The following is a 12153-nucleotide window of genomic DNA, read 5'->3' as shown; positions in this document are numbered from 1 at the left end:
GTTCTGTGTCTCCTTCTCTCTCTGCCCCTCCCCCTCTCATGCTCTGTCTCTCTCTGTCTCAAAAATAAATAAAACATAAAAAAAAAGATGTGGTATATATACACAATGGAGTACTACATGGCAATGAGAAAGAAAGAAATATGGCCATTTGTAGGAAAGTGGATGGACCTTGAGGGTGTCATGCTAAGCGAAATAAGTCAGGCAGAGAAGGACAGAAACCATATGTTTGCACTCATAGGTCTAACAGGAATACAGGGGAAACCTAATGGAGAACCAAGGGGAGGGGAAGAGGGAAAGAGAGTTGGGGAGAGAGAGGGATGCAAAACTTGAGAGACTATTGAATGCTGAAAATGAACTGAGAGTTGAAGGGGAAGGGGAAGGGGGGAAAAGAGGTGGTGGTGATGGAGGAGGGCACTTATGGGGAAGAGCACTGGGTGTTGTATGGAAACCAATTTGACAATAAACTATTTTTAAAAAAAATAAAGCAAACCCAGACATCACACACACAAAAAAAGAGTTGCCACTTTTCAACTCCTAAAAAGATAATTCATTCAAGCCAAGATTATCTGTAGATGAAACCATTAGATGAAAGGTCAAAGGGACATTTTAGAATAGAGGTGGCAGGATATCAACATCTGAAACCCTAGATCAAATTAGCATCATTAACACTGTTCAGACTTCACGTGGCTTCTAATGTGAAGCACAAAGCAGGCAGTGCCAACCATGAAATATTCTTGCAAGAAAACTTGGCTTTGAATCCCATCAAGATGTTAGAACTAACTTCTAGTTTTACTGTAAATAGAAGGAGAAATCAACTAAATGACACCATGATGAAGCAAATATAGACATATTCAGAAGGCGAAACTTTCTCTAGGACCTGGTTCTTCAATAAGAAAATGGTATAAAAAGGGAGGAGTCAGAGAAACGGGGAGGGGAGAGACTGTTTTTGGCTGAAGACAACAGGTTCAAGAAACACAACAAACAACAGCAATACATCTCGATCTTATTTTGATCCTGATTTAAACAACAATAGTAACATCACATTCTTGAGATAATTGGAGAGATTGGAGTATGACACCAAGGCATCAGAGTGAATTCTTTTAGGTATGATGATAACCCTATGTTAGCTGAAAAAAAGGTCCATATTCCTAAAAGATGTAACATGAACTATTTATAAATGAAATGACATGAGATCTGAGATTTGAAGATTTGAAAACTTGAGTAGGGTTTGGGGGTGGAGACGGTGAAGCAAGAGAGGCAAAATCCTGAGATACAGATAGATATACATATCTAGATAGATAGTTTATTAAACTATATGATGTTATAGTAGTAGGAGGTAGTATAACCTTACTAATTTTTGTAATAAAAATACTTTCAAATAACATAGGAACATCTTAAATCAGACTTGATATAGATTTTGTTAAAAATCACTTACAAACTTCGATTTTTTTTTATTAACAGCAAAAACTACCCCATTTACCACCCACCCCCACACCAAGCAAGGCATCGTGTTTGTAAACCACTAATGTTGTGTGTGCTCCATCCCTGCACAACCCGGTTTGAATTAAATGGGTGTGCTCATTTGTCACCCACCAGACTGTGGCTTGGGAGCAACAGCTGTGTTGTATTGAAGTATGAACCCCAGCACTGATATATACAGAGTGCTCAGAGTCAATGCACTTATTATATGTGAATATTCGTAAGAATCAACCAGAGATTGTTTAAAATGCTGATACCTGGGGATTAACCCCAGAACTTCTGATGCAGAGGGTCTGTGTGGGGTCTGGGGAATCTTCCCTTGTACTAAATTTTCCAGTGAATTCTATGCACATTATTTGGGGCCCACACCTTGAGAGACATTTACTTATCTGGACCTTATTATGAAGCAGCCATGTAGCACTCAGGGAGCCGAGAAGTAAAACCAACAAGCAAATGAATGGCAGGCAGCTATGCTCCTCAGTTTCAGAGGCTCTGATTTCTGAGGTTTAAATAATGAGAAGGACTGATTACTAAAAGCAAAGGAATATAGGACAGCTTCCAATGTGGCATTTGATTTCAATTCTATTTTTACTTAAATGGAAACTTCTGCAGGAGTCAAAGGCAAAACTTCTTGATTGCAGACAGCACAGCCATGGATAAATGTAAATCCTAGCTTTCTAGACAGCTTTGTGAGAGGGATAAGGAGCACACGGCACTAACTAGCGTGACTGCACAAGGCATGTGCTTATAATAAGACCTAAACGAACACGAGCTTCCTCAGACTCCAGTTATAAAATTTCCCATTCTCCCCCATCAGCCCCATAAGAATCTGCTTGAATCAGCCAGCTCACTGGCTGGAACAACATTGCTTCTGGACAATTCCTTATCCCATGCTGCCATATTGTTTCCAGACAATTCCTTATCCCATGCCACCATATCGTTTCCAGACAATTCCGTATCTCATGCCACCATACTGTTAGTGGTGGGTAGTTTGTTTCCTCATGAGCCTAGAATTGCCCACCATTAGAGTTCAAGTAGAGGACAGATAGATGGTCACTGAATGACACTGCTGCCAAAGAGATCCGACTCAGGGTCTTAGGGAGAAAGCCCCAAGACTCCTGGGAACTCTGTTCCTCAGTTGCTCCCTTGTTCCTCCCCATGCCCATGGTTGGCAAATGTTCCGCTTCTGCATTTTGGCTCTTCTCCCACATCTCTGCCCATGTCTCTGGATGACCAGGTCCTGCTCATCCACTGAACAACAGCCCAAGGACCAGCTGTGCAGGGAAGGTTCCTCTGATACCAGGCTGATGTAGAAAGCCCCTCCTCTGTTCCCGTATAAGCAACCTGACCTTACTTGCATCCCAATGTAATCAACCATTACATTTTGTTATCTCTGCCTCGTCTGTGCGGACCGCATCTCACTCCGTTATATTCCAGGTGTCTTGCACAAACCTGACATATTGTCACACAGGCAGTACAACTGACGGAATGAATTAATGAATGAGTGCTTCACCCACAGGTCTGAGTTCCTCCATTAAGCCTATTTAAGTGAAGTATGTCCTCGAGTTGAAATACTACAAATATTTTCAGGAATTTCTAAAATATCAGAGAATTAGAGAAAAGCCACAAGACAGAAAATGGATAGAAGTGTTAGTTTCTCAAAAAGCAACTGAAGGTCAATTTAAAAAACCAGGGACAAATTAATGCACAGCTGATCACTATCAAATTTAAAAGCATCTGAAAAATAAAGAAATGATCATTAGGATATAAATAAGTTTGCAAATCATAAATCCTGACGAATTCTCTCCCATTTGAGCATTTGAAAAATCTTGTATAATGTCCATGTGAAAAGAGAAAAATATTAGCTGTAAGATAATGCCTTTTAGGCAAATTCATACCTGGTTAAATTCATGTATTAATGATTATTTCAAGATTTGTCTAAAGGGAGAATGCTGTCCTCACTTCTCTGCCTTTCCTATTTAACACCTGTACAAATTACTGGATTAAGATTCCTAAAATAAGCTTATTAAATACATTCATCCATTCTGGATCATCATTGAGCACGTACTTTGTGCTTTCACTTGAGAAGGTCACTGCACAGTAAATAGTTCATTATACCATGTGATTGATGCTACCACGGATGCTGAAGCAGAAGGTCAAGAGGCTGACCTAGAAATCGCTGTTGTTAAGAAGAGCTCCAGGGGCACCTGAGTGGCTCAGTCAGTTGAGCATCCGACATTGGCTCAGGTCATGATCTCACAGTTTGTGGGTTCAAGCCCCGCATCGGGCTTTGTGCTGACAGCTAGCTCAGGGCCTGGAGCCTATCTTCAGATTCTGTCTCCCTCTCTCTCTGACCCTCCCCTGCTTGTACTGTCTCTCTCTTGCTCAAAAATAAATAAAACATTAAAAAAGTTTAAAAAAAAAAAGACGAAGACGAAGACGAAGAAGAAGAAGAGTTTCAGATAATCTTGGTGGTCCCCAGACAAGATTTGGGAAATCATGGTAGACAACACAATCAAGTTTAAAATATCTGTATGCAAAAATGAATACACGTAATTAAGGGGGAAAAAAATAACAACAAACCTTTAAGATACTTCCATTGCCAAAAACAATGGGTTGAAAGCTAGGAGAAAGGTAATGATTAGTGATATTAAAATATGAAAAACTTGGGCCTAACCAATTACACAACAAAATAATGTATGTGATCTGGTGTGACAGGTCTATTAAAAGGCAAGCATATCCCCACACTAACTTACTCTCTTTACTACAGTAGGAAATAAAAACGGAGTATGACCACAGCAATACAATTTCATTTTTGAGGTGCAGTGTCCTCATGTATGTGATGGGCATAATAATAGGACCCTCCAAAAAGAGTTGTGTAGGTTGTCTGGGGATGGTTTTACAGGAGAAAACTAAAGAGTACTCACTTATCAGATATTTACTGAGTGACTACCATATTCTCATGACAGGCTCTGTATCCGCATGGTAAAGCACTGTGCACTGTGCTTAGCACGTAGTAGGTGCACCCAATAAATGGTAGCTATTCTTATAATTACAAGCCTAATTGTAGGCTTGTAATTATAAGCTGACCCTGGTTATCCATCTAGAAACAGGAATGGCACCTGCTTTTTAAGGCTCACCAATGGGAGGTTCTGTGCTGGACTACTGTAGTTGGCACGTTGTAAATCTGTCCACAGCTCTTCCCTTATCGAGTGTCGTTGAGAGTTCCAACCTCTCAGGATGATGTCGCTGCTCGACTTCCTAGGTGAATCAAGTGTTTCAAAAGCAAGTCACAATTAGTGCCTGCCTAGACCAGCTTTCACTGAAATTCCTCACATCTGAGCTTCTAAGCATTGTTAGCCTGTGACACACAATCTGGCACTGAATTTCATCATCTTGGAGTAGAAAGGATGATCAAGATGATTTTAAAAGGTAGGAGTTAAGAGCCTGAGCTTTTTGGAGTCAGACAGTCCTATATTCAAACTCCTACCTGTCTGCCCTTGGGAAAGTTATTTTGATTCCTAAGTTCAATGCAGCTGTGAGGACCTAATGAGATTATGGACCCAGCAGGAACTCATGAAACGGTAGTGGTCAGTAGCTTCCTCAAAACTAGGCTGCTCATTGGTTCACAGCTGGTTGTTAGAAATTCCTCCAGGTATTAAGCCAAAATTCTCCTTCCTCTAACTTTGTTCTTCCCAGCGGTCTAACATCTGCCCTCTGAAGGTGCATAGAATCAGTTTACTTCCTATCTTTCTCTAGAAAATCTCTTTAGATAGTTGAAGAAAGCAATGATGTCTCCCTAGTGTGACCAACTACCCTGGTTTGTCCAGGACTCAGGCGTTCCCTAGGATATGGACTTTCAGTGCTAACATTGGTAAAATTCCAGGCAAACTAAGATGGTGGGTCTCCCTACCCCCCTCTCTGTGCTTCCCCAGCCTGAATATCCCCATGGTCTTCAACCATTGCTTCTATGATACATTGTGTGGTCCCCTCATCATCCTATTATCCCTCCCCATAGGCATTCATTTTTTTTATAATGTCCCTCCCTAGAATTTGCCACAAACCAAGAGTGGGTCTCATGAGTCATGAACACATATGAATTTAATGTGCCCAAGTAGTGCCAGATTATTCTCCAGAAGGACTACACAAGCCTATGCTCCCACCAGCAGTGCATACGGGTTTCTGACTCCCTCCTCTTGATTACACTTGATATTACATAGCTAAAATAATTTTTCCAACCTAGTTATGATACCAAAGTCAAAAGCACATTTTTTAGCATACCACTACCCTGTAGGAGCTGATTGAACTTGATTTCCTACAATTTTTTCTGGTGTTTCTGACATGGGCTGCTGCCAAACTAATTCCCCTCAAACCAGTATTTCTATTTTATATATAAACTTAACTTCTTGACTTGACATTTATCATTGTAAAATTTTACTTTAACTGTATTAGCCCAGTGCTCTGGTCTATGAAGATTACTTTAAAATCTTTGTTCTTTCATCTATTTTTTAATTATCCTTTTCAACTTTGGGAGAATAAGAGGAAAGGAGAAGAGTTTAATTCTCTGGGTGGCTCAGTCAGTTAAGTGTCTGACTCCTGATTTCAGCCCAGGTCATGATCCCATGGATCTGTTAGTATGAGCCCCACATCAGTTGGGATTCTCTCTCTCTCTCTCTCTCTCTCTCTCTCTCTCTCTCTCTCTCTCTCTCTCTCTTGCTCTCTCTCTGCCCCTCTCCCACTTGCATACATTTGCTCTCAAAATAAATAAACTTAAAAAAAAGAGAGTAAATTTTTTGTTTTACACACAGGAAACTGAAGCTCAAAGAAGCTAAGTTAACTTGCTCAAAGCCTTCTAGGGATGAGTGGGAGAAGCATGCTTTGAACCCAGTATGTCTGAAGCCAAAGCTGTTCACACACAATTGTATCATGCTTTGCAAAATCACACATAGCCGATATCTAAGGACTAAACCAGATTCCTTATGGTTTAACAATTTAAAACGCTATTTTGGGGACACCTGGGGGGATCAGTTGGTTAAGTGTCTGACTTTGGCTCAGATCATGATCTCCCAGTTCGTGAGTTCAAGCCTCACCTCAGGCTCTCTGCTGTCAGCACAGAACCCACTTCAGATCCTCTGTCCCCCTCTGTCTCTACCCATCCCCCCCTCATGCTCTCAGTCTGTCAAAATAAATAAATAAACTTTTTAAAAAACTAAAAATGAACCTAGGCACTTTCATTCCAGAACCCACTCTCTCGACCCTTATACACATAAACTGGCATGAGAAGAAACAGACAAGCAAACAAAATTTGGTGTGATTTACCCTAGTTCAGACATGTGACAAAGACAAAAAGAACATGAAGGAACAAGCACCTGATTGAGCTGGGAGAGTCACAGAAGGTTTTCAGGGGGCATGGCTGCCGGACTGACTCTTGAAGGAGGGGCAGAGTTTTCCAGGTGTATGAAATGAGGAGAAAATTTCAAGCAGAGAGGAAAGTGACAGCTAAAGCAGGGGAGGAAGGAAAGGGCATATTTCTCCTGAAAACATGATGATACACTCTTCCCCCAAATATCAGTCAACCGAAGGATGCCTTCCATAAAAATAAGTCCAGATCTTAGACATCATCTTTTCAGTAAATTTTTATTTTACTCTTAAAGAGAAAAAAAAATCAGCTGGTTATCACCAACCAATCAGTGTTATAGCTAGGATTAATGGTGTTTACCAAAATTCCCTGATAAGAATTGTCTGGGGCTCTTAGTAAGCACACAGTTTCCCAGGCCTCCTGGAAGCTCTTATCCAATGGGTCTGAGATGAAGCCAGGAACTAGCAACAGTGAAGTACCCAAGGTGATTCTCATTATCAGAGAAATTCGGCAAATACTGGGCCAGCCTAGGGGCTGAAGTCCAGGGCCTGCCCCACCAATTGTTGCCGAGGAGGCCGACCCCAGCACAGAGATCAGCCTTCTGGTCAGTTAACAATTAAATCGTATGAACCACTGCCCTGGACAACTCCAAGATATAGTTCATTAAAAGATGTGGGTTGTGGGGTCAGCAACCCGGTACCACATTTCTCTTTATAGACCCAGTAACTGACACTTTTCCTACACTCTCCCATCTAATCCCCTCCACATTCCTGCAAGAGAAATAGGTTTTTACATTGTATGAACTTGGAAACCAAAACTCAGGAAGTTTGGAAACATGTAAAAGGTCATGCAGCTTAGAGTAAGCAGCCAACTTGGAATCTGAAACCAAATCCATTCTGAGTCCATGCTTTTCCCATTCTTCTGGCTTCTGGAAGGGTCTACGGTAGAGCCTGCCCTCGGAAAGTCGGTCCATACAAATGGTTACCCATGGTTGAAATCTGCAAGCCTGACTCCGGATCTTGCCATCTTAGGTTGACCCTCCACTGACCTCTACTCCCCCACACCACCTGCTTCATACCAAAAAGCTACCCTGTTTGCTCCTCACCACTCTGCTGCAATTTTCCACCCTTGGATTATTTGTGGCTATAACAAGCAAGGCCACACCAATGCCTGGCATTAAAAAAAGTATGAGCCTTCATTCCTGAGGTAATGAGACCTTTTTTTCCGAGTTCCTTCCTCCAAAGTTCATGAACTTAATAAAAAATAAAATAAGACCGGCTCTATTGCAGCCCAGACCTCTGCTGCAGGAAACCTGGGCTGATTGGGTAAAGGCAGTGCCTGAATGAAAAAGAAAATGTATTCATAGGTTTTCTTTCATAGATCAGCTCTGTCTTTAGTGACCAAATCCGCAGAACACCACAGTGGGAGGCATCATGGCCTGCCTCTGAGCTTCCTGATTACACACTGCAGGTAACACAGAGGGCTCAAGGGCAAAGCAGATCTGGGTACAGAGATGTTTACAGCATTTATTCCCCCTGGGAAGTAGCGCTTTGGAGAAGGTTGACACTCAACCCTTCAAAGTGATTGGAGACTTGCAACTGTCCAATCCCTATGCATCATGACCACTCAGGATAGTGTGAAATACCCAGGAAACGAGTAGGAATTGGCCTGCACTGTGACCTCATCAGCCTCTTGTTTCTCAATGCCAGTGCCCATTGACACATGCTTGTGCAGGTACCCAATCGGGGCCCATGGTGACCCTGTCATCTTTCCAATGGCTCCCCACTCTGAGACTCTTTTATTTTTTAACGTTTATTTATTTTGAGAGAGACAGAGACAGCATGAGCAGGGGAGGGTCAGAGAGAGAAGGAGGGAGAGAATCCTAAGCAGGCTCTATACCTTCAGTGCAGAGCCAGACACAGGGCTCAAACTCATGAACCGCAAAATCATGAATGACCTGAATCGAAACCAAGAGTCAGATGCCTAACGGACTGAGTGGACCAGGTGCCCCAGCCCTCTGGGACTCTTCAAGTCCACTACCCTCCTGTCAGATTCCCAGCCTACCAGCTTACTCACACAACCACTGCTCTATGGCCCCACTGGACCCTCCAGGAACTTGACTTGCCTGTCCATCAGTCACCTGCTAGCATTCACTCACCTATTCAACAGACACCTTCTGAGTGCCAATCCTGACCCTGGTATTGGAGCTTCCCCATGAATAAGACCCCTCCCTGTTTTCACAGACCAGCCTCAGCCCCTTCCTGGCCAGCCTAGACCATACTCTCACCAGCCTGGAGACTCTTCATTTGCTCCACCCACTCAGTCACTCACCCTCGTGACTTTGACTGCCAAACTGCTGAGAAGTTTGCCTAATGACTGGAAAAGAATTAGCAAGCTGTCTTCACTGCACTTTCTTCATCGCAAGGCTGCAAAGAGGCATGGAGAAGAAAAAGAATGTAAAACCCCTAATATGCTGTGTAACACCACTAGGTGTTCGACAGATGAGAAAGCCTCCCACCCAGTATTTGAAGTCTGACAGGCCTCTTAATTGAACTTGAATTCCAGCAGTGCACTTAGTTACTGTGTGCTGAGCCACAGCCCCCTCATCTGTAAGCTGCAGGCAGTAACATAGCAAACTCATAAGGTTATAGAGAGGATTTAGAAACAAATACGTCGACAACCCATTAGTTCCACTGGGCCTTCCCTAAATGAAAGTGGTCTGTTTGGGCTTAGATCCTGTACTATTGCCTACATTCTTAGGAGGTTTCCTGATCAGCAGCTTCACCCTGTAGGACCCGAGGAGCTCGGCTGATGACAGGTTTAAGACCTGCAAGGCAGCTAGGACCCGTGCCACCGCCTCCTCATTCCCAGCTAAGACCCCTGAGAAGATTGTGGGGAGATTCGGAAAACAATTATCAGGAGCCCCTGATGCCCGGCAGGAGTGGGGGGGGGGGGCAGAAGGGAGGGGAGGGAGGGTTGTGCAAGGGAAATGTAACTTTTTAGTGCCTGGAGCTCCGTGCTCCCAAGCACTGGGACCCTCATCCCAGATGTGGTGGGCAGTGATGAGGAGTGTGTTGCATTTCCTATGAATTAAGCCATCAGGCCCAGAGAACAATGTCATCATTGATGGGGAAAGGTCGCTGCAATTCCAAGGACACTTGAGGCCTTTCACTGGGCTAAGACAGAGATGCTTAATATTAATCCTACGTAATATGAGTCTCTGACAATCCACTTTCTAAGGGGCCTACTGGCAGCTCAATTGGCCATTCATTGTGATTCAGTGCATCCTCAAGGAAGTGGTTTGGAAGAGGGAGACTCATTTTTTTTAAATCTATGATCCAAAGCTCCCCAAAAATATATTAGCACAGGCCATTCTGATTCTTGGGAGGGAAATCCTTTGCTCTATTGAAGCCAAGTGACATGTCATTCACGGCATGTTACTTGTCACCTGAATGCAGGTTTGGGTAGGTTCAGTAACCACATATCCTGACCAAAAACCTAAAACTCAAAGTTTCAACAAAAGATCTGTTGACTTTCATCCATGAACATATATATCATTTAATTATTTAATGTATAACCCTTATCAATAATAACAACACTAAAGTAAATCAGGACTATTCCCTTACTAATCTATGTGAGACAATTTGTCAGAGGTGCAGATACGTAGCAGGTGAAAATAATGCAAGTTTGCAGAACATAGGCATAAGCCACCAACTGAGGCAATCAAGGAAGGCTACCTGAAAGAAGTGACATTTGATCAGGCCCCAAAGGATAAGCAGAGATATAGGTGGGAAGGGACGGACAACCAAGGGAACCTGGGATGAGGAAAGGGGATGATGTCTGTCTAGGAGGAGTGGGCAGTTCCACCTGGCTAAGCAGAGGGCATTCTGGGATGTGGCAGACATGAGGCTGGACACTCCTGGGTACAGGGTCAGGGTGACCCCAGGCTACAAAGAGCTTGGACTGGGAAGTGTCATCTCCTCTTGAGACTGACTCCACCACTTCACCACTGTTCCCAGGGCCCCGCTGCCCCTCTAGGTTAAGTGTGGAGCACCACTCCCTGAACACTGGCTGAAAGGCGGTCTCCAGGATCTAGAGAACTCAAGGACTCCCTGCTTCCTCCCTGTGGCCTTGGCTGCTGGGTGTCCTTATTGTGCCCCTAAAGAACAAGTTTCCTTGTTCCTGAAGGGCAGACAATAGAATTCTTCTGAGGGAGACTTCTCAGGAATGAGACATCGAGGGCAGCCTTAATTCAGCCTCAGGGTGGAGGGTGGGCTTTCCTTCCAGGAAATGGAGCTTCCTAACTGCCTGCCCAGCCTCCCTCTAGCCCGACCTGCCCTGCCCTTCAGCTCGGCTTCCTCTGCCGTGCAGCGCCCTCCCAGGCGGCCTTCCCAACACAGATGGGCCTGAAGAGACTCTGCACATTCAAGTCCAGGCTCCTGGGTACTGTACCCTTGTTCACCCAGCCGCCCCAAGCCCGTTGCTGGGAAGAAGGCTCTGGGTCTGCAGAAACCTGTTCAAATAAACACGAGGTCAACAAGCAAACAAACACCTTGTCTAAGGGGAGTCAGGAATGGCTGACCAGGTGGGGCTCATGGGAAAGGGAGGGCTGGTGGGGCTGATTTCCCACCAGTCCGCCCCGTCTCTGTGCATGAGCAAGCATGCAGGAACACACACACCATCCACACGCACAACATACACACCACATCTACACAACACACACACCACATCTACACAACACACGCGTGACACACAACCACATACACAACACATGACAAACACAACCACACACAACACACGCATGACACACATGACACAAAACCACACATACACCACACACAACCACATATACAACATATACAACCACACACAATATACACATGACACACAACCACATACACACCACTCACCACACACACACATTCAAAACAACACATACAAAACAACACATACAACACACATAACACACATGCTACACACACAACACACACACATACGGCATATACACTTACAGCACACACCACACACAACACACTTAATACAACATATACACACCATTCACAACACACACATATCACACACAACATACACCATACACACACCACACAAACACACAACACATACAAAAACACAACACACCATACACACAACACACATAACACACACCATACACATATATCACATGCCCACACACATACCCCACAGGTGGCCTCCTTGTTTCCTGCCCTCACACCCTATACCCCTCCCCACTGACAATGGTTCCTCGTCCCCCACTCCTCCATTAATTCTTACACCATCACACACCTCAACACCAC

The 12153-nt window shown here is 43.8% G+C and overlaps 1 long non-coding RNA gene across 1 annotated transcript in view; it reads right to left on the bottom strand.

Annotated features, from left to right (window-relative positions):
* Positions 1–9256, bottom strand: part of LOC115299478 — a 25922-nt gene extending 16666 nt beyond the window's left edge. The window contains exons 1-2 of the long non-coding RNA XR_003912196.1: positions 9170–9256; positions 4620–4740 (exon numbers count right to left, since the gene is read on the bottom strand). This is a non-coding gene — a long non-coding RNA (uncharacterized LOC115299478). The remainder of the gene's footprint in view (positions 1–4619; positions 4741–9169) is intronic.
* Positions 9257–12153: the final 2897 nt, after the last annotated feature.

The sequence above is a fragment of the Suricata suricatta genome, chromosome 8, assembly GCF_006229205.1.
Source record: "Suricata suricatta isolate VVHF042 chromosome 8, meerkat_22Aug2017_6uvM2_HiC, whole genome shotgun sequence".
Lineage (NCBI taxonomy): Eukaryota > Metazoa > Chordata > Mammalia > Carnivora > Herpestidae > Suricata > Suricata suricatta.
The sequence above is the reverse complement of the archived record's forward strand: the minus strand, read 5'-3'. Positions and strand labels throughout refer to the sequence as shown.